The following is a 23,974-nucleotide window of genomic DNA, read 5'->3' on the forward strand; positions in this document are numbered from 1 at the left end:
TCAGTTAGAGACTGCTTTTGCAAAAATTGATGACCTCGAAAATAGATCGAGAAGATATCATTTCAGGGTACAGGGGATCCCGAAATCAGAAAAGGAGGTTCATAAGGTGGTGAAGTCCCTTATAAAGAACCTTGTCCCTGACATCCCTGACCACCATTTGGAACTGGATAGAGCTCACAGAGCACTTCAGGCTCCTCGCTCAGACGGTTTGCCCAGGGACATTATTGTCAAGCCTCACTAATACTCAGTGAAAGAGGAGGTCATGCGTAAATCCAGGTACTCAGATAATCTTTCATTCCAGGGCCACAAAATTCAGATCTTTGCCGACCTTTGCTTCGGGTCCTACTGGACAAGCAATTCGCTTATCGCTGGTCATTTCCTTTACGGCTGAATTTTTTCTACAAAAACAAAAGTTTTGGTTTCTCCTCCTTTCTGGAAGGCGAAAGACTACTGACTCACATTGGAGTGATCCATCTTGAACCCCCAGAAGAGCAATCTAACAGAGGAACCCCTGCATCAGCTAAGAGACCACCCCCAGCGAGATCGCTGCAACAGGTCTGGATGAAGCAAAGCACCAAGCGCTCCAAAGAAAATCTACCACCATGAAACTTCCACCTCTTTCCCTTATTGGGATGGACCTTTTTCCCTGCTCATGCCTCATGCTCCGGGATACAGTGGAAGTTCGGGTCTCCCTTTGCACCGTCTTTCTTATAGAGGCAGGCAACGGGGAGGAACCCCTCATTATAGACATGTTACTTGTGCCTTTTTCTGTTGGCTACTGACCGCCTTACATCATTGGCACTTGATACATCGTTCTCCCTGAAGAGGAATATTTTATATCTTATATAATTTTTTATTTATTTTTTCTCAGTAACTTGGTTCTGGTTTACATTTTTCAGGTTCTGACTATAAGCAATATTTAACTTACTTGTACTTGATTCGTCAGCTAACTGGAGTGGGGCGGACTGTGCTGAGGTAGTATTGTTATACAAAAGATTTGGGTCTATAGATAGAGGCAGTTAGAGTGGTTCGGGGTGACCCGCACTAGTGTTACTTACAGTATTAAGAAAGGGTCCATATTAAGGAACTGTCCGCCCGCTGTCTTCCTTATTTCAGGGGGGCTGGGGGGATGGTGGACTTGGAGCGGGTCACTGGGGACTACCCATTTAGTATGAGCTGATACATAGTTCCCCTGCTGTACTCGCTAGTTCTGGGCGCTCTGTTTACAGGAGGGTATGGGTCCCTATAGGACTCTCAGTTACAATGGACAAAGGGTGGCGGGGCTGTGGTGGACTCAGTGCACCCTGATTGGTTCAGAGGCTCTTCCAGCGCTTCTGGATCACTTACGGGGCATCCTTTTCTAAGGATACCCCAGCTCTCTAGGGAATTGGGTTGGTTGGGCGAGTCCTGACCATCCTGGGGGAGGGGAGGGGTCAGGGGACCCCTGCTTTAATCTGGTTGGTTACACAGTAGTAATGTTTCATTTGTATGCTCATGCTGCTGTCTTCTCTCTTTTTCTCTACCTATCCATCTCTGTGTTCATCTCTTTCTTTCTTGTTTATCCTCTTGTCTGCTGCAGAATTTTACTCTACCTCATCCGCATCCGGTCAGCACACCCAGGTTCCTGTACAGCACCATCGTGGCTCTCGAGTCGCAGGTAGTGCAGTCCTCCTCGTAGGAGCGGTAAGTTCCAGATCAACTGTATAGATCACCTCCCTCTGGTACATGCCTGATACAACCGCTAAAGTGCCCACCCTTAAAATTATCTCCCATAACACGCAAGGCCTCAATTCCCCACTCAAACGTAGGAAACTTCTAGAACACTATCGCTCCGCGCATGCTGACATTCTCCTTACTGCAGGAGACGCACTTCCCTTCTACTTTTAAACCCACTTTCTTACATCAGCACTATCCTCAATTTTACCTAGCATCAGCGGAGAACAAAACTAAAGGGGTAGCGGTGTGTTTTTCCAAGCATATCAACCTGTCACAACCCGAGATCGTTGCTGATCCTCAGGGTCGCTACATCTTGGTATCAGGACACATAGACGGGGAATGCTACACTTTTGTCTCCTATTATGCTCCTAACAAGGGCCAGAGTTCTTTCTTTGCATCTATGCTAGGAAAGCTACAGAATTGCCTTCAAGGCACAGTATTCTTAGGGGGAGACTCGAATGTAGCATTTCATTTTTCTCTTGACAAGTCTGCAAACGGTTTGTCTAAACCCAAACGTCCATCTAAGCAGAGTGTTAAAATAGCCCACACGATCCACACTGCAGGACTGATTGATACTTGGAGAGAAATTAACCCACGTACTAAAGACTACACACATTTTTTGGCACACCTATGCCAGGATAGACCACATCTTCACAAAAGCTGCGACGATCCCTTTGATTAAAGGGATCCTTAAGGAGACCCATGGTGACCGGGAGTCGCCCTCATTGACGCTTACGGGAATCCCTGTTGAGCGACCCCATACAATGTGCAAGTCTGGAGGCATCCATCCAGGAATACTTCCAGCTGAATGATACGGGAGAAGTGTCGCCTACCACACTCTGGGCAGCACATAAATCCGTAGTAAGAGGGAAATTAATACAGATGTCATCTAAACTCAGAGCAGAACATCAGGCCAACACACTTAAACTTACGGAGGATTTTCGCATTCTGGCAAAAGCACATAAACGGCACCCCACAGCGGACTCTCTCGCCAAATTAGATACCGCCTGAGTCCTGCTGAACATGTCTTTGACCACAGCAGCGGCACAACATCTTAGATGTGGGGACTGGGGCCAAATTCTATGCCCAGAGAGACAGGATAGGATCACGTCTAGTGGTAAAATTGAGCCCCAAGCCACGTGCGCAGACCTTCCCTAAACTTAAGGTAAACTCTGGAGATCTATCTCAGAACCCTACTAAGGTAATGGAAACCTTCCTGTGGTTTTACTCGGGTTTGTACAAACAGGGGCCCAACCCCTCCAAAACCCTACGGGAAAAAATCCTAAATGCCCTCCCATTGCCTACCCTAGCTAAGGAACACTGTGATCTACTGGAGGACTCGTTCACCCAAGCAGAAGTCCTTGACACCATTAAATCTCTCACCTTGGGTTCCGCACTGGGTCTGGACGGATTCTCCAATGGGTACTAAAAAAATTTGGTCCATGCCTAGCCCCTTACCTGACGAGACTGTTCAATTCTCTCAAGGATGGAACCACCATAAGTACGGATCTGAACTCGGCATATATCTCAGTTATTCTGAAACCGGAAAAAGATACCAGTGAGGTTGGCAACTACCGCCCTATCTCGCTCATCAATAACGACATTAAAATCATGACCAAAATACTGGCGAACAGACTTTTGAGCTTCATTTCGAGATATATACACAAAGACCAGGTGGGTTTCATCTCTGGGAGGCAAGGACCAGACCAAATTAGGCGGGCCGTCGACATTATATCTCTACTCAAGGCACAATGGGATGGGGGTCCCCCGGAAAAGGGGTTCTTGCTATCGATTGACCTGCATAAGGCTTTTGATTCAATAGATTGGGCATACCTGACTGATATTCTGGGGAGATGGGGATGTGGTAAAAAATTTCTTAACCTTATCTTCTCACTTTATTCTAACCCTACCGCACAGGTGCATCTGATGGGTCGATACTCAGACTCCTTTCCCATAGGCAGGGGGACCAGACAGGGCTTCCCCCTGTCGCTGCTCCTTTTTGCCATGGCCATAGAAACCTTAGCCATCGCCTTACGTTCCAATCCTGACATTAGGGGGGTCATGTCGAGAACACAAATGCGCTCTTTACGCGGATGATCTCCTCCTCTTTGTTACCTCTCCCTTGACCTCCATGACCATAATTAATTGGACTCTACTGGATTTCAGTAGGATCTCGGGCCTACGGGTTAATATGGATAAATCCTTAGCTTTGAATGTAACGATCCCCACGGACATGCTTTCACAACTTTCGAATAATTTCACTTTTTCGTGGGCACCCTCCCAGCTTCCGTACTTAGGAGTCAAATTAACGTCGGACATACATACATTATTCCAAGCCAACTACCCCAACATGGTGAGTAGATGTAAAACAGATATGGATCGCTGGTCTGGATGTGGTCTTTCCTGGCTGGGTAGAATTCACGCGGTAAAAATGACACTCCTGCCAAGGTTATTATATTTATTTAGTTCCCTGCCAATTCCGGTCACCAAAATATTCCTGAACAAAACACAATCGGACATTTTACGGTTCATATGGGGGAAAAAAGGTTACAGATGCTCTTCAGAAACACTCTACCATCTGAGATCACAGGGAGGATTGGGTCTCCCCAACCTCTGGGGCTATTACCAGGCGGCACAATTATCCCAAATCTCCATGGCTTTCTCTGGGAACACGAAACCAGATTGGCTAACAATGGAAAGGCAGACTGTTCCCCGGCACACGATAGATTACCTGATGGGATGTGATCCAAAACGCAGACCAGCAATAATGGCTCCCACCCTTTCGCACTCAATGGCAATAAGCTCTAACCTTTTTACTCGTAGCTCCCTGATCTCGACACCCAGACCTCTAACACATGTCTTTTATAATGACTTCCTCCCGGGGAGAAATATCGAGGCTTTTAAATGGTGGACAGACAAGGGTCTATACAGAATTGCACACTTCTTTTCCCTTGCTGGCCCTCTCTCTCTGTCACACTGCAGAGAAAAACTAGACATGTCCGACTTAGAACTTTACAGATTCACACAAATCTCTCATTATTTACATTCCATCTGGACCACCAAACCACTTCCCCCTACTATAACGCAATATGAACAGTGGTGTGTGAATGCAGCAGACCAGAGGGGAGGCATTTCCTTGATCTATACAGCTCTCATGACGAAGGACACTAAGCCCTCATATGCCCGAGCCTGGGAGGCTGACTTGGACTGCACTTGGGACTATACACAGTGGTTCCGAGCTTCGACTAGAGCTCATAAAGGTATTCTTAATGTCTCTCTAATCGAGGCCAGCCTCAAAGTACTCTTCAGGTGGTACTATGTTCTTCCAGGCTGGCTAAGATATTCCCGGGAACCTCGCCAATATGTTTCAGGGGATGTGAATTGGAAGGCACCATGATTCATATCTGGTGGTCTTGCCCATGCATCCGATCATTCTGGCGGAAAGTCTTTCACATGGCCAGCTCCCTGACAGGGGTCACTATTACGCCACATCCCAGCAAGGCTCTATTCAATCATATAATACCGAACCTACTTAAAGTCTCTCGTTGGCATTTTTCTTTTTTCCAAGCGCCAAAATAACAATAGCCAAGGCCTGGAAGAAACATTCTGTATCCTTCAAGATGTTTAGAAAAAAGGTCACGTGGATTATGGTGCAAGAACAAGTGGGGGCTAAACTAAACGACAAAACTGCGAGGTTTCGGGCTGTCTGGGAACCATGGGCCATGTTATGTAATATTTCTCTTATACCTGGGGTACAACCTGGTAGTTTGGCCTCTCGGGGCCATTAGCTCTGGATTAGCAAATTCTTCCCCCTCATAAAAAGGGAAATAGGTTTTGTGATATCTTTGCTTTCTGAGAGAGCCTTGGCCTGGGCAAAACCTCTATGGGAAACACAAAAACCTGTTGTCTTGAGTTACCCTGGGTTTGTGGCTTCTTTTAAAAGGGTATTTGACGTTCCTGCATGCTCCACTTCTGCTGCCAAGTGCTTCATGTGCATCAGACTACAAGAACTGTTGCTGATTACACCATTGAATTCCGTACTCTGGCAGCAGAGGTTGCTTGGAACAATGAGGCCAGCTGCTTTTTTTTCATGGTCTCTCGGATACCATCAAGGATGAGATAGCAGCCCGAGATATACCCACTGAGCTGGAGAAGTTCATCATGTTTGCCATGCTCATTAACTGCAGACTCAGAGAAAGACTTCCTTTTAAGGAGTGTTTGCAGAAGCTTCCTGTACATCTGCCTCTAAACTTTGCAGTCCCACCCTTGCCTCCCTCGCCTCCCATGCCTCCTGGTACCAAGTCGGTCAGTGAAGATGAACCCATGCTTCACGCGTCTCTCTGTGGATGGGAGAACCCTTAGGAGGATGGAGAGATTGTGCCTTTATTGTGGCCAGGCAGGTCACTTTTTGAAGTCTTGTCCTACCCATGCAGGCCTTAGGTGGCGTTGTTTTGTCCCCAGTTATCCAGAAGGATAAGCCCCTGGTTTTGGTTACCCTTTCTTGGGCTAAGTTGTCCGTCGAGATGCAGGCTCTAATCAACTCTGGGGCTGCAGGCCTGTTCATTGATTCTGCTTTTAAATTGCAGCACTCGATTCTGCTGCAGCTGTGTGACACTCCACTTGCCATTGAGGCTCTTGACAGGAGACTTCTAGAGCCTGCCCATGTGACTCTTGTCCATGGCCATATGGGCTCTTGACCATGAGATAATCCAATTCCAAGTTAGTCACCTAAGTTTCCGCTGGTTATTGGTTATCCTTGGTTACAAAGGCACAACCCCTCTTTTGATTTGCTCCATGTTGAGGTTCTCTCCTGGTCGCCACAATGCAGTAAGACATGCTTCCAGAAGGTAGCCTAGGTTCTGTGCACCTCTTCACTCTCCTCCCTGCCGGAGAAGTAAAGCGATTTTAGCGATGTCTTTGACAAAGGTCAAGCCGGTAGTTTGCCTCTACACCAGTTGTATGATTGCACAATTGACCTTCAACCTGGTGCCATACCCCCTCATGGCCGGGTTTACCCTATGTCGGTCTTGGAGGATAAGGCCATGGAGAAGTATGTTGCAGATGCACTTTCTCGAGGTTTCATCCGCAAATCCTCATCTCCTGCTGATGCTGGTTTCTTCTTTGTGAAGAAGGAGAGTTGTGAACTGAGACCTTGTATTGATTATAGGGGTATCAATCATTTCACAATTAAGAATGCTGATTCCGTTGATTTATGGAGTTATTTGACCACCTCCAGGGAGCACACAAAGCTTGATTTGAGATGGGCATACAACCTTGTGAGGATTAAGGAGGGCGACGAATGGAAAACTGTGTTTTATACCAGAACAGGCCATAATGGATACCTTGTAATGCCTCTTGGCCTTCGTAACGCCCCAGCAGTTTTCTAGGAATTTATTAACGATGTCCTCCGAGATTTGCTGCAGTTATGTGTGGTGGTTTATCTCGACAATATGCTCATATTTTCCAAGTCCCTGGAGAGTCACCACACAGATGTCTGTCGTATGCTTCAGAAACTAAGAGAGAACAATCTCTATTGTAAATAGGAGAACTGCAAATTCCATGGTAACAGGTTAAACTTATGTAATTTGCACTGCTGGTTTTTTGATGGACCCAGAGAAACTTTCAGCAGTCCTACAGTGGCCCTGACCCATGGGTTTAAGTCCTCTTCAGCGTTTTGTTGGTTTTGCCAACTATTATCGGACGTTTATTCGTAACTTCTCATCTCTGGTCAAGCCCCTGATTGAAAGGACAATAACCAACAGAGTTTGTCTCCGGAGTCCATTAAGGCCTTTGAGAGTCTCAAGGCTGCCTTTGTTTCTGCTCCTGTGTTGGCACATCCTGATCCTACGTTATCTTTTATCCTTGAGGTTGATACTTCTGAGACTGGAGTTGGCACCCTTCTGTCTCAATGTCTTACCTCTGAGAGTGCAATGCATCCTTGTGGCTACTTTTCCAAGAAATTGTCATCTGCAGAGTGCAATTATGAGATTGGTGACAGAGAGCTGTCAGCAATCATTTTAGCCCGAAAGAATGGAGACATCTCTTCGAAGGTACCACTGTGTTGGTTCTCATTCTTACTGACAATAAGAATCTCACATTCTTGTCTGAGGCTAAACTCCTCTCTCCCAGAAGGGTGTGATGGGCTCTTTTCTGGTCCAGTTTCAATTACATTGTCTCATTCTTGCAAGGTACTAAGAATGTAAGGGCTGACACTTTGTCACAACAATTTTCCTCCACTTTCAAGATGGTGCCAGTTCCTGTGATTCCTCCTTATTTTATTCTGGCTATGGTTCGCACCAGTCTCGCTTCTCCTTTGGGTGACAAATTTCTTGCTGCTCAGGTCCATGCTCCTCCTGAGAAACCTTGTGACAGCTGCCTTGTCCCAGAGACTCTCTGTACTGCCTTGCTCCAGACTTACCATTCTCCCAAGGCTGCGGGCCACCATGGGAAGAATCAACTCTTTTGGACCATTTCTCAACAATTCTTTTGGCCTAGTCTATGTGCTGATGTAACTGCCTTCATAGCTGCCTGTTCCGTGTGTGCTCAGAGAGTGTGTGCGACACCTTCCAGTGGGCCTCCTACAACCCATAACCAGTGGAGAGAGGCTCTGGACCCACCTGTCTATGGATATCATTGTGGAGTTACCCAACTCCCAGGGCAACACAGTTATCCTTATGGTGGTTGACTGGTTCTTGAAAATGTCCCATTGTATTCCGCTTAAGAAGTTTCCACTTCTAAGGAACTGGCTTCCATTTTTGCTCGGGAGATTTTTCACTTACATGGGCTTCCCAAGGTGATTGTCTTGGAGAGGTGTAGTCAGTTTGTGTCCCGGTTCTGGAGAGCCTTTTGTGCACAGTTGGGAATTCAGCTTGCTTTCTGCTCTGTGTATCATACCTTTAACAAAGGGAAAACAAGGAGGGGGTAGTGTCATGGCTGGGCTCAGCCCTTTCTTCTCAAAGCTGGCCGCTCAGCTGTCGGCTAATTGCCAGCTCCTATCTCTCCACAGTGACTCACTTGTTGATATCCTGCTTGTCACTCCTGCCTACTTAAGCCGTCCAGTCCAGAGGAGCTCTGCCTTCACCTTGGTCACATTCTTTAGAGATGCTCTCCTGTGTTCCTGTTAAGGACTTGCTTGGCTGACATTCCTTCTGGCTCCAGATCCTGCCTGCTGTTTTACTACACTCATCTCTTGCTCTCTGATGTTTTGGCTTGTCTGACTATTCATTCTGGTTCCTGCACTCTGGCTATGTTTTTACTACATTTACTCTGTTTACCGTTTTTTTTTATTATTATTAAACAAGTGTGATTTAACTGTACTTCTGCCTCAGTCTGATTCATGGTTTCTGACACAGGGAGAGCGGATAGGATGGCAATTTCAGGAGAAGGAGACAGTGACTAAGCATAGGTGTCATTGTAGATGTCAAAGACCGTCTTCCAAAATGGCTGAATATTGTTACATTCCCACCAGTTATGTAGATATGTGCCTCTAGCTTGACTACACCTCCAACTATGCAACTTTTAAAGTGGTTGTGATGGTAAAGTGTTACTAAACTTAAAAATTGAATGCATTGTTTGTTTTCAATTACCCTGTGCCCCCCCCCCCCCTCCTTGTGTGAAGAGTAAGAGAGAGGAGAATAGATCAGCACTGTGCACGGCACAGCATTCAAGAAGCAGCAGGAGCCATTGGCTCTTGCTGCTGTCAATCAAATGCAGTGAAGAGGAAGTGGGGGTGAGTGTAAGTCCCGCTGTGAAAATCTATGGAGCGCGGCTCCATAGACACACAGGTCGGGAGCTCGCAGAATACATTTCTCCCCATAACAAGCAGCTGGCTATGGTTATCCTAAAAAGAAGAGGAGGAGCCAAAATCACTGCCAAGGACCCTAGAAAAGGAGGATCGGGGGCCACTTTGAAGAGGTTGCATGCCGCTAGTGTGAGCCCCCAGTGGCGTGTAGTGCAGTGATCGGGTATGAGGCTCGTCCCTTGGACAAAGCCTAGCCCTGATCAGGGTCAATGAAATTGGCTCTTTACCACGTGACCAGCTGTGTCCAATCACAGCTGGTCACAAGTATAAACAAACCCAAGTGTAATGGCTGTTTCTGGGTTCTCCTCCTCACATGCTGATCCTCTGTGAGAAGGATAAATCGGAGCAGTGAGTTACAATGTTATTGTTAATTATTACTGTGCTCAGATTACTCCCCTTGAATAGAGTACCTGTCACCCCCATCAAGAGTACCTGTTCCCCCATCAGGAGTACCTGAGTACCTGTCACCCCCATCAAGACTACCTGAGTACCCGTCCCCCTCATCAGGAGTACCTGAGTACCTGTCAGCCCCACCAGGAGTACCCGAGTACCTGTCACCCCCATCAGGAGTACCTGTCACCCCATCAAGAGTACCGGAGTACCATTCACCCTGATCAGGAGTATCTGTCGCCCCTTCTAAATACCTGTCACCCCATCTGAGTACCTGTCACCCTGTCTGAGTACCTGCCCGGCCCAGCAGTGCCTGACTCACAGCCAATTTCTAGCTGACATATAGCCCATTAGTCCACACAACCAGTTTTTCCCATCGGAATAATCTCTGAAGGTTTTTCTGACGGAATTCCGCTGAAACTGTCTTACGTACACACGATCACACCAGAGTCAAGAGCTCGGTGACATACAACACGTAAGACGGGACTAGAAAAAGGAAGTTCAATAGCCAGTAGCCAATAGCTTCTGTCTCTCGTACTTGCTTCAGAGCATGTGCCGTTTTTGGTCCGTCAGAACAGCATACAGGCGAGTGGTTTTCCTGATAGGAATTGGTTCCGTCGGAAAGATTTAGAACATGTTCTATTTCTAGGTCTGTCAGATATTTTCCCGTAAAAAGTCTGATGGGGCATACACACAATCGGAATATATGATGAAAAGCTTCCGTCTGACTTTTTTTGTTGTACATTCCGCTCGTACATAACAGTGGAGGAGCTTAGATTGTTTTTAGGCCTTATGCGAAACATGGGGCTTACAAAAAAACGAACAAATTGGTCTACCAACCCCATGCACCACATGCCAATTTTTTTCAGCTGTGATGTCCAGGTGTCGTTATGACATGATCATTTGGTCCCTGCATTTTAGTGATAACGTGCAGTGCCCCCCCCCCCCCATCATTTGGACTTTGATAACTTGTATAAAATTTGCCCCCTAATTGATTTTTTTTGCCGAACTTTACATCCCTGACCAGAACATCTTTGTGGATGAATCCCTGGTCCATTTCCCAGGCTGGCTGGGAATCAAGCAGTATATCCCCAGTAAGATTGAAGCTCAACAAACTCTCTGAAAGCTCCTCCGGATATGTGAATGCCTTTCGTGTGTACGAAGGCAAAGACTCCCAGCTCCAGCCCCCTGAGTGTCCAACCTACATGGGAATAAGCAGGTAAATTGTCTGGGAGTTGGCATTCCCACTCCTCCAAAAGGGGTATCGCATTTACAGGGACAATTACTACACCTGTTTGCCCCATTTTCGCCACCTATACCTGAAGAAAACTTTGGCCTGCGGTACAGAGAAAAGAAAAAACAGGAAAGGCTTCCCACAGAGTCTAGTAACCACAAGGCTACAAAAGGGGGAATCAGCAAGCCTGAGGAACGAAGAAGAGTTGGCCGTGAAGTGAAAGGATAAGAAAGATGTTTACATCGTGTCCACCATCCACGATGACATCTCGGTGGAACTTCACAGAAGACTGTTAGCGTTCCCGTTCAAAAGCCTTGCTGTATCAATGAATACAATAAGTTCATGGGGAGGGAGTGGATTTAAATGATCAAATGCTGCAGCCCTATCTTTCAAGATGAAAGTGCCTCTTCTGGTTCAAAAAAGTTGCATTATACTGTACTTCTTCTATGTGACCATTTATAATGCATACGTCACTTATCAAAAATCAACGGACATGCCCAACCCCTTTTCAAATTTATCGAAAATATTGTCAATGCCCTGATCTATTAGCAAGGCTCCCCCCCCAGAAAGCATTCACTCCAATTATGTCAGCAGACTCCATGAGCGCCATTTTCCTGAAAATATTCCACCATCAGCAAACGGAAGAAGATGTCAAAAAAGATCTTGAGTGTGCAGCAAAAGAGGAGTTAGGAAAGACACCAGTTTCCATTGTCCCCAATGTCCCTCTCAACCTGGCCTATGCATCAGAGAATGCTTCAAGCGCTATCACACTGTCATAAACTCAAATTCCTGATCCAATTCCTGATCTTGGATCGGGTTTATCTGAGCCCGAGGGGTGGGGATTGGAACAAGATCCTCTTTCAGCGGGAAAGACGCTGGATTGTGGATCCTGAGGCCACCTCACCTCCCCGGGCTCAATGAACAACTTAGTTAATTTCAGTGTGTTCCGCAAGGACCCATGTAAAAGATTGGGTATGTTTACATGTGGGGGTTGTTCTATATATCAGTATATGGATACTAGATGAGATGTTATACTGCCTAATGGATGACCCTACAAATTGCAACACTTTTTTAACTGTAAAACGAAGGGGGTAGTATACCTCTTAACGTGCCAGTGTCACCAGTTTTACATTGGCAAAACTAAGTTGAAGTTCTACATTAAGGCATCCAGACATGTAACCTCTATAAATACCTTGAATTCTACTTAGCCCCTGGCAGGCATGCGATTGACAAACATCACAGCATATTCCCCAGGATCCAATTCCTGATCTTGGATCGGGTTCACCCAAACCCGAGGGGTAGGGATTGGAACAAGATCCTCCTTCGGTGGGAAAGTCACTGGATTGCAGATTTTCGGGCCACCTCACCCCCGGCCCAATGAACAACTTCGTTTTAGACCATTCCTTGAACGATTTTCTTCTGGGGGTTGTGAGGGGTAGACATGTGCATTCGTTTTCGTCCAAATGCATTTTCGTCCGAATTTCAGCTATTTTCGTTGTCGTTTTGACAATCGATAACGAAAGCACAGAATCCGAAAAACGAAAGATCCGACATAAATAAATGCTTTATTTTCGTTTTCATTGTTACAACAGTTCGATATAGAATAGGAGATTCGATGTGACTCTGACAATAACAATCTGTGTCTATAAAACCTGTGGTCGAATGTGCCTAACCTTACCTCTATTAGTCCAAGATTATATAGAGAAAATATCCGACAGAGAAAAAAGATTTGACAGAGAGAAAAGATTCTGCAAGTTACTGTCCTAAAAAGTGTTTGGGGACCCGGGTCCTGCCCCAGGGGACATGTATCAATGCAAAAAAAAGTTTTAAAAACGGCAGTTTTTTCGGGAGAAGTGATTTTAATAATGATTAAAGTGAAACAATAAAAGTGTAATATTCCTTTAAATTTCGTGGGGGGGGGGGGGGGGTGTCTATAGTATGCCTGTGAAGGGGCTCATGTTTCTGGTGCTTAGAACTGTCCCTGCACAAAGTGTCACTTATGCAGGAAAAAAAGTCCTTTAAAATCACTCGCAGCTATTATGAATTGTCGGCTCTGTAATACAGAGAACAGTTATTGAAAGTCATTGATAAAAAATAAAAAATAAAATAAAAAAAAAGCGTGGGGGTCCTCCAAATTCAATTACTAGGCCCTTCAGGTCTGGTATGGATATTAAGGGGAACCCTGCCTCAAATTTAAGAAAAAATTTGACGTGGGGTTCCCCCTAAATTGCATTTGAAATGGTAAGGGGGTACAAAAGTACCCCTACTATTTCACAAAGAAAGTGTAAAAATTGTTAAATAAGACAAACACACTTTTGAAAAATTCCTTTATTAAAAATAAAAAAAAGATTCCAGCGGTGCTAATCCACTCTTGCTATCCAGCGACGAATGTCCGGGGTCCAGCGATGGACGATCATATCCAGCGACGGGGGATCTCTCAGTCCAGCGCTGTCCATACATCCGTCTTCTGTCTCCACTCCGGAGACACTGCGGAGATCCCAGCACTGACGTTTCTTATATTAGGAGGGCGGGGCCACCCGTCTCCTGACCCCGCCCCTCTGACGCTGGAGAGGAAAGCCAGGGGTTCCCCAGTGACGTGTGGGTGACCCCGCCCCCTCTGCTGTAACGCAGGTTTCCGTTACATCAGAGGGGCGGGGTCACCCATACGTCACTGGGGAACCCCTGGCTCCCTTCACCAGCGTCAGAGGTCAGGTGACGGGTGGCCCCGCCCTCCTAATATAAGAAACGTCAGCACTGGGATCTCCGCAGTTTCTCCGCAGTGGAGACAGAAGACGGATGTATGGACAGCGCTGGACTGAGAGATCCCCCGTCGCTGGATATGATCATACATCGCTGGACCACGGAGATTCGTCACTGGATAGCAAGAGTGGATTAGCAACATGGGGACAAGGTGCTTTGAGGGGTCACAGACCCCCAAAGCATCCTCCCAATGTTGAGGGTATGTGGCCTGGTACGGTTCAGGAGGGAGGGGGGGCCGCTCTCTCGTCCCCCCCTCTTTTCCTGCGGCCTGCCAGGTTGCGTGCTCGGATAAAGGGTCTGATATGGATTTTTAGGGGGACTCCCACGTCAATTTTTTTTTTAATTTGATGCGGGGTTCCCTTAATATCCATATCAGACCTGAAGGGTCTGGTATGGATATTTAGCGGGACCCCCAGGTCAATTTTTTTTTTAATTTGACACGGGGTTCCCCTTAATATCCATGTCAGACCTGAAGGGCCTGGTAATTTAATTTAGGGGAACCCCCACGCTTTTTTTTTTATCAATGAATGAATGAATAATAAGGGGGCCCCCGGATACCGGCCCCCCACCCTAAGTGAATGAGTATGGGGTACAATGTACCCCTACCCATTCACCTGTGAAAAAAGGTACAAAAAAACACAACATAGGGTAAAAATAGTTTATTGCACAGCTCCGGGGGGTCTTCCGTCTTCGGGGGTCTTCTCGCCAGACTCCTCCGCTATCTTCTGCTAGCTCTTTTGCTAGCGGAGGAGCCCGGCTTTCTTCCTCGCCGCCGCTCTCTTCTTCCGACTTTGGGGGTCTTGTCCCCCTCTTCGGGGGTCTTGTCCCCCTCTTCGGGGGTTTTGTCCCCCTCTTCGGTTCTTCTGCCGGGCCATCACGCCTTCTTATAGCTCCTTTACAGGCGGTGGCCCGGTCTTCTGTCGCCGCTGTCGTTGTTGCCGCCTTCTGTTCTTTTCTTCTCTTCAGATGTTGACTCGTCGCTCCCTCTGGTCACAATGACGGGGACTGGGCGCGCGGCGACTTATATAGGGACATCACCGGATGATGTCCCTGCCTATTATGATGTCACAGTCCCAGAATCCTCGCGTCGGAGCCCTTGTGAGCGGAGGATGCGACGAGTCAACATCTGAAGAGAAGAACAGAAGGCGGCAGCGACAGAAGACCGGGCCACTGCCTGTAAAAGAGCTATAAGAAGGCGCGGTGGCCCGGCAGAAGAACCGAAGAGGGGGACAAGACCCCCGAAGTCGGAAGAAGAGGCCGGCGGCGAGGAAGAAAGCCGGGCTCCTCCGCTAGCAAAAGAGCTAGCAGAAGATAGCAGAGGAGTCCGGCGAGAAGACCCCCGAAGACGGAAGACCCCAGAGCTGTGCAATAAACTATTTTTACCCTGTGTTGTGTTTTTTTTTTGTACTTTTTTCACAGGTGAATGGGTAGGGGTACATTGTACCCCATACTCATTCACATAGGGTGGGGGGCCGGTATCCGGGGGCCCCCTTATTAAAGGGGGCTCCCAGATTCCGATAAGCCCCCCACCTGCAGACCCCGACAACCAACACCCAGGGTTGTCGGAAAGAGACCCTTGTCCTCATCAACATGGGGACAAGGTGCTTTGGGGTGGGGGGGCCGCACAGCCCCCCCTTCCCCAAGGCACCCCCCATGTTGAGGGCATGCGGCCTGGTACGGCTTGGGGGGGGGGGGCGCTCGCTCGTCCCCCCCTTTCCTGGCCGGCCGGGTAGCGTGCTCGAACAAGGGTCTGATGTGGACCTGGGGGGAACCCCCACGCCAATTTTTTCGGCGTGGGGGGTTCCCCTTTAAGTCCATACCAGGTGGCGGGGCCAGCGACGTCTCCTTCGCGGGCCCCGCCTACCTGGAGACCCGCTCAAAATGAGCGGACTTTTCTCCGGCGGGAAAAGTCCGTTCATTTCAAAAGTACGGCGGACTGGCATACGCACGGCCGGATTGTCCGCCAAAATGCGAGTCCGGCGGGAAGATTGGAGTGCAAAACTACTTTCTAAGTCCGCCGTACTTTCGGGTCAAAAAAGTCTGCCGGAGGCTACACACAGGGGGATTGTCCAGCGGACTTGAGTTTGCCGGACTTTTCCACCCGATTGTTTGATAGTGTGTACGCGGCATTAGATACGGCTCTTTGCTGGAGAGAGCTGCTTGTTCTGACACTCTTCTAGCCGTGGATATGGCTACCAAGAAAACCAATTTTTTAGTCAAAAGAACTAACGAAGCCAGATGCAAAGGTTCAAAAGGTTGCCCCTGCAAAGCCAAGAGAACCAAATTCAGATCCCATGGGCATATCGGAGGTTTGACTGGCGGCCTTATCCGCATAGCCCCCTGGATGAAAGCCCGCACCAGGGAATGTGATGCAAGTGGCTTCTGAAAAAACACTGACAAGGCCGAAATCTGCACCTTGATAGTGCTAATGGCCAAATTCATTTCTAGGCCCGACTGCAGGAAGGCCAAGATCCTGCTAATGACATACTTTCTAGGATGCCATTCCCTGAGTCCACACCAGGAAACATATGCCCTCCAGATTTTGTAGTAAATAAGCCTGGAGGCCGGCTTTCTGGCATTGACCAGAGTAGAAATGACTGGCCCGAAAGCCCACGGTCTCTCAAAATGTGGGTCTCAGCAGCCAAACCGTCAAATTCAGACTGTGTAAAGCAGGATGGTAAATTGGACCCTGTGAGAGCAGATCTGGCCAGAGAGGGAGGATCCACGGCCTGCCTACTGCCAACTTCATGACGTCTGCGTACCACGGTCGCCTGGGCCAAGCCGGGGCTACCAAAAGAACCGACTTTGTCTCCCTCTTGACTCTTCCCAGGAACCGCGACAGAAGCGGGCACGGGGGGAAGGCATAAATTTAAATTGTACTGATCCCAGGGAACTGTCAGAGCATCCGACCCCTGAGCGAGTGTATCTCTTGTCCTTGACACAAATTTGTCCAGTTTTCTGTTGAACCTGGATGCAAACAGATCTACGTCTGGAGTACCCCACCTGCGACATATGTTCCAAAAAACGTCGGGGTGCAGATCCCATTCTCCTGGGCACAACTGCTGGCGGCTCAGAAAATCCGCCTGCCAATTTTCCACTCCTGGAATGAAGACTGCAGAAAGGCATGGAACATGCCTTTCTGCCCAGACAAGTATGCGATTCACCTCTTTTTGCGCAACCAGACTCCTGGTACCGCACTGGTGATTGATATAGGCCACTGCTGTGGCATTGTCGGACTGAATCCGAACAGGGAGACCCCCTAGTCTGAAAGACCAGTTTATGAGAGCCATATAAACTGCCCGGATCTCCAAGATATTTATGGGCAATAGCTTCTCGATCGCAGACAATTTCCCCTGCGAGCACGTCTCCTCCAACACTGCTCCCCAGCCTGTCAGGCTGGCATCTGTCGTAATAATCTTACATGGAAGAGGAAGAAAAGTTTTGCCTTTCAGCAAATTCTCGGTTTGTAACCACCAGACGAGACTCTTGCGTGTCCCTGGGGATAGACGCATAGGAAGATCCAAGGACTGGGGCTTCCTATTCCAAGCCGCAAGGATGCATCTTTGCAGAGGCCTTGAGTGGAACTGGGCGAATGGAACGGCCTCGAAGGAGGCGACCATTTTCCCTAACAGTCTCATGCATAACCGAATGGGGGGAAGATCTTCTGCCCAGAATTAGGCGCACCAGATCCCCAATGGCCAAGGCTTTTGGCCTTGGTAGAAACACCTTGCCCTGAGCGGTGTCGATAACCATACCCAGGTATTCCAACCTGGTAGCAGGCTGTAGGGACGACTTTTCTAGGTTTATAATCCAACCTAGGCATTCCAGGTGTTCTAGCGTCCTGGTAACACTGTGGTTCAGGAGTGCTACTGTTTTCTCTATGAGAAGCAAATCGTCTATATAAGCCATGACGGCTATACCCTGAGCTCTTAGGTTTGCCAAGAGAGGGTTTAGAATCTTTGTGAAGACTCGAGGGGCCGTAGCGAGCCCGAACGACAAGGCCACAAATTGAAAATGGCGCCGCTTTACCGCGAACCTTAGATACTTTTGGTGTGCGGGAAAAATTGGCACATGGAGATATGAATCCTTGATGTCTATTGATACCATGAACTCTCCCCCTTGCAGGGAGGAGACTACAGTGCGAATTGACTGCATTTGGAAGGACCGGATGTGTAAAAACCGGTTCAGATCCTTCAGATCCAGGATAGGTCTGACACTTCCATTTGGCTTTGGAACGGTGAAGAGATTCGAGTAAAACCCTGAACCCTGTTCTTTTGGGTCCACTTCTACTATCACCCCTTGGGATAGTAAGTGATCTAAGGCTAGAAATAGTGGTCTTTGCTTTACTGGGTCCCTGGGGATCCTTGACCTTAGAAAGCGAGAAGGTGGAATTTCCTGAAACTCTAGCTTGTAGCCCAGAGATACCGAAGAGACCACCCACTTTTCCCGGATCTCTTCCCGCCAGGCTCCCGCAAACTGCAGGAGCCTTCCCCCCACTCGGCCGAGCAGGGGTGCCCCTTCACAAGGAAGCTTTTGGGCTCTGCTTGGCAGGCTTTCGCCCCCACGATTTCTTCTGCCCCTGGGCCCGGCCTTGAGCCTTTCCTGTAGAGGGGGGTTGAGAAGGCCGTCGCCACTGTTTAGAGCTTGATGCTCCGGGAGAAAGAGAACGCCTAAATGATGGACGTTTGCTCCTTTTGACTGGAAGGAGAGTAGATTTAACTCCTGAAATTTTTTGGACTAATTTGTCTAATTTTTCTCCAAACAAACGTTCCCCTTTAAACAGGAACTGCTTCTTGCATTATAGCTCAGCTGCCCAATTCTTTAGCCATAGGGCCCTTCACATGTGTACCAACAGGAGAGACAAACGAGATACTTGTTGGACAGAATCCAAAATCGCATCAATCATGAAACACAGAATTTGAGGTATTTCTGCATAATTCTCCACTTTCTCACTGGGAAGGAGGCCAAGCATCTGCTTAACCTGTTCCTTGAGGAACTGACACAACCCCACAGCTGCGACTGTAGGTTGCACTACAGCGCCAGTCATGGAAAAGGAGGTTTTTAATAATGTTTCCAGCTTCTTATCAGTTGGATCTTTAAATACCTGAGCATTATCCAAAGGACAGGTCAGGTTTCTATTCACGCAAGAAACAGCCGCATAGACAGATGGGACCCCCCATTTCTTGGTGAAACTTTCCTCCAGAGGATAAAGCATAGAAAACCTTTTAGGAGGAGCAAACAGTTTATCGGGATGTCCCCAATCCTCATACAACAATTTATCCATTAAGGGATGAATTGGAAAGGAAAAGGCAGTCTGTGGGACTTTCCTGACTCCCAGGGAAGAAACAGAGGACGTAGCGACCTCAGCAGCAGGCATTCTGAATGTGGTACGCATCAATTCAGTATAATATTGCACCTGTTTTCTGAGCGCCTGAGAGGAGGGGACTCTCTCCTCTTCCTCTGATCCATCCGACTGCTCAAGATCCCTGTCCCAAGACAGGGATCTCTCCTCGTTGTCAGAAGTGTCATCTGAAAGAGGAATCTCAGCAGAGGGAGGGGATCTACCCCTTTTCCTGCTATCTTTCAGAGAAGCTGAAATAAAATTCATGATTCTCCCTTCAAAACCCTCCAATGTAGCCTCCAAAGGGAGTCCTCAGTGACGTATACCGGGGCTGAAATATTAGGAGAGGCTGCAAAACCTGACAGAGGCACTGACTCATTTTGTGAGGCTGGCTCCAGTCTTGCAGGGGGGCGTGGTAACCTACATGCATTTTTAGAACCCCTGGACCTAGGCGGTGACTTATCAGTGCCCTTGTTACCTCCCCCTGAGACCCTCTTATGAGGAGACATAGTCCTAAGCTACAAAGCAGAGGTACTAGTACAAAGTGCAATCACTGTTGTGCTTAAAGTCTCACAATAAATATATATGCTTAAACGGCACAACCTGATGCTGAGTAGGTGTCTAAGGTTTGCCTGGATCCAATCCCTTGGGATGCTTACTGCCCACACCTCCTGTGTCTCCACTTACAGCCCCCTGACGCTCTAGGATTTTTAAAACTGCTGCCTGGTGCCTGCGCAGTACAGCGCCATGCACACCGGCGTGCATGTCTCGCAAACACACTCCCCCCTCCTCCATTAGCCCGGGAGCGCGCTCGACGCGTGTGCACGAGGACCGCCGGTATCCAGGGGGGAAGGGAATCGCCATCAGAGCTGCGTGGGACCCCCAGACTACGTGGGACGCCTGTATTACCTTTATTGTGGCAGGGATTGCAGTGGAGACGTGAGTCATCTGGGAGAACCAGGCTTCAATGAGCGTGTGTACTGAAAAGCATGTAAGTATGCATCAGGCTGCTCTTACACCCTCTAGTGGTGGAAACCAGGTAAGACATACTACTACTTAAATGAAGAAATCCATAATATAATTTATATAGGATTAACTTCCCTTACCTGTTCTCGCCGCAGGAATTGCTGAAAACAGACAGATTCCAGCCTTCACCCATCACGGCGGGCAGAGTTGTGCCAACCTTGAGGTTTTTTTGGGGTTCTTTCTCAGAAGAACCTCCTACCTGGACCTTGTAAAAGACTCTGCCAGAAACGTTCGTGCCACTATGTAAATAGTACACCAAGTCTGGTTTTCCCAGAGCCCAGTCTTCCAATAGGAGAGGACTTACAGGCAAAACCTTGTTTCTTCGGATGACGAGGCCCGGGTACCATATCATCTTGAGAGTCAAAATATCGGTCCGAGATATGAATCCGGTTTGTTGTAGCCCTTAGGCCCCCGCAGGGACCTGCACAGAGCTTTCTTCATAGCACATGTTTTACGTGACCAACCACCATAGACACTGGCGAAAAAAAACTGAGGTGCCTCCCATATGGGAGGGGTTATATAGGGGAGGAATTTTCCTTAATTGGGGGTTAACCAGTGTCCAATCACCAGAGGTGCCTATATAACCCACTATGTAATGAAGCTCCTGTGTCCCGTGATGTATGATCAAGAAAACTGATTTTAAGTCAAGCTGCTATTTATTGTATGTCTCAGAGTAGGTGGAGAGGGAAATTGCATGGGGGGGCAAGAAAAATTCTGCCCAGGGTCCAATCTATATTAAAGACGGCCTTGATGCCCGGTTGCTGCGTTGCACGCCGGTGACGCTGGCCGCTCACATTGGAGATCATTATCATTCCAGGTTTGATGATTTATTATTTTCTAATCTACTTACTTCACGGTTTATTTGGCGGCTGCTTTTGTTGGATGTCAGCAATTTTTCTTTTTACTCATAGATCTTACATTTGGCTTCACTATTTGGCTTCGCTGTGAATTAGTCTGTAACTTTGCTGATGTCGAAAAGTTCTTGCATTTAGGTACGTTTGTATTGTGTTGTTATTATGAAACCTTCTTCCCTTTCTTTTGTGGATAGGTTGAATTTATATTTAAAGCGGGGTTCCACCCTAAAGCGGAACTTCCGCTGATCGGAACCCTCCCCCCCTCCGGTGTCACAATTGGCACATTACAGGGGGGAGGGGGGTGGAGATACCTGTCAAAGACAGGTATTTACACCCACTTCCGGGCATAGACTCCCGTGGGAGTCTATGTCATTTCCTGCCCTGCCGCGCTGTCTGCTGGGACACACACGGGTCCCAGTGACAGCGCGGAGAATTCCTATTGCGCTGCGCGACTCGCGCATGCGCAGTAGGGAACCGGGAAGTGAAGCCGATTCGCTTCACTTCCTGATTCCCTCACCTAGAATGGTGACGGCAGCAGCCGAGAGCCGAGCGATCGATCGGCCTCTGCTGCCGGCATCGCTGGAACCCGGGACAGGTGAGTGTCCATTTATTAAAAGTCAGCAGCTGTAGTATTTATAGCTGCTGGCTTTTAATATTTTTTTTAGGTGGAATGCCTCTTTAAACCATATATGAACTTATGAATGTAATTATAATTACACAAAGGGTTTTTTTTTTTTGCCCAGAATTCAAAACCTCTTTAGCAAAGTCTTTTCTACCTGCAATTGTGCTGACTTCTCTCCCCCCATTTGGGCATTTGTATGAATGCCATTTGGTCCAACTGTTACTGAGCCCATGCCTGCATTGGTTTATATCATTCCAATTCCAGCAATTTTTTTTTTTCACAATATATTTTGATGGTATGTTCATGTCCAGTACTGCATTGTGTATGCTCCAAGATTACATTGCACTTATTTGTATTTTCTGTAATATGTATTTTTTGATCTTATACAGTGAGTCCATCAGATTGTTTTCCCTGATGAAGGGACTTGGTCCCGAAATGCGCTGGGATAATTGGACCGCGTGGGAACATAATATGAAGTTTTATTCAATCTCGTTATTGATTTCTGATCATTTGTATGATTTTGTAATCTGCATTTTTTTCATTTTTGTATATTTGTATATTGTTTAATAAAATTCTATGAATTTTTTAATTTTGTTGCCTTTAAAATCCCATGTTACTGGGGGGTATTTCCCTTTTTTTTCTCAGCAACCGGAAGAAGACGCCAAAAAAGATGTTGAGTATGCAGAAAAAGAGGAGTTAGGAAAGACATCAGTTTCCATTGTCCCCAATGTCCCTCCCAACCTGGCCTATGCATCGGAGAATGCTTTAAGCGCTATCACACTGTCGTAAACTATTAGCCCAAATTTCTAATAGACTGCCATTTCCCCGGTTTCAATTTCTATGCTGATAACTTCCCCGGTGCCTCAACCAACCAACCTAGTGCCTCAAGTCAACTGACCTTGGCCTGTTTATCGACTATGCCTCTGCCTGCCTTCTGCATTGTTTATCCGCCATGTTTCTGCCTTTCACGTGAACTAACCCTGGACTATCGACTATGCCTCTGCCTACTGTCTATTTCTGCCTTTTACCTGCACTGACCTCGGCTTGTTGGCCATGTTTTTGCCTGCCCCTTGAACTGATCTTTCACCCAGCTACACAGGGGTCCCGCATATGTGAGGGGCTCCAGAATAGTGTTCTGACTTGAGAAAAACAGTTTTTGTTTTTCTCTTTGTTTTATAATTCCCAGAACAGGATCTGGTTGTCCGGAGGCTTTGAAGAGATTTGTGGGGGGGAAAGGCCTCTACCCCTGTCCCCATTCTTCCCTGACCGAGGCCCTAAACTACATGGTCCTGTCTGCTGCCTTGAACAATACTTTGGCTGTGCTGACAATAACGCTACCTGCACTGACCCAGGACTTTTCATGGACCATGTGCCTGTTGCCTAAACCAATACTTTGGCTGCACTGACCATATCTCTGCCTGATGCCTGTACTATTGACAGTATTCCTGCCTGCTACCTGGACCGATGCTCTCCTCTGTGGACCACTGCACTACTAAAACCATAGGTAATCTTTTCTTTAATCTTTGCTCAGAAGAATGCATTTTGGTTTGTAATTGGTATTTACAGTACATGCTATGGGTTATAAATATGAAGGGCCTTCAACAATGTGATAGGTGGGCAGGAATTTGTGTGTGTAATTTATGCTCCTAGAACGCCTGGAAGTGCTACTTGGATGTTGGGCCTCTGTATGTGGCCAGGCTATGTAAAGGTTTCACACATGTGATATTGCCATACTCAGGAGGCATAGCAGAATGTATTTTGGGGTGTCATTTTTGCTATGTACATGCTGTGTGTTGGAAATATCTTATAAATGGATAACTTTGTGTATAAAAATGTAATTTACATTTTTTTCCACATTCTCCATAAACTTCTGGGGGAAAAAAGAACCGTTCAAAAGACTCATTATGCCTCATAGATTATAGGTTGGGGATTAGCTTTCCAAAATGGGGTCATACTCATACTCAGGAAAAGCAGAATGTATTTTGGGGTGACATTGTAAGTATGCATGTGCTGTGTTATTGTTATTATGAAAATTGTGTGTAAAAAATAAAATTCTTAATTTTCCCAAGAATTGTGGGAAAAAATTACAACTTCAAAAACCTCACCATGCCTCTTACTAAATACCTTGGAATGTCTACTTTCCAAAAAGGGGTCATTTGGGGGGTATTTGTACTTACCTGGCTTGTTAGGGTCTCAAGAATGGAGATAGGCCATCAGTACATCAGACGTG

This window comes from Lithobates pipiens, unplaced genomic scaffold (genome assembly GCF_037356315.1).
Source record: "Lithobates pipiens isolate NorthernLeopardFrog02 unplaced genomic scaffold, aLitPip1_a1.2 Scaffold_10, whole genome shotgun sequence".
In the NCBI taxonomy this organism is placed as follows: domain Eukaryota; kingdom Metazoa; phylum Chordata; class Amphibia; order Anura; family Ranidae; genus Lithobates; species Lithobates pipiens.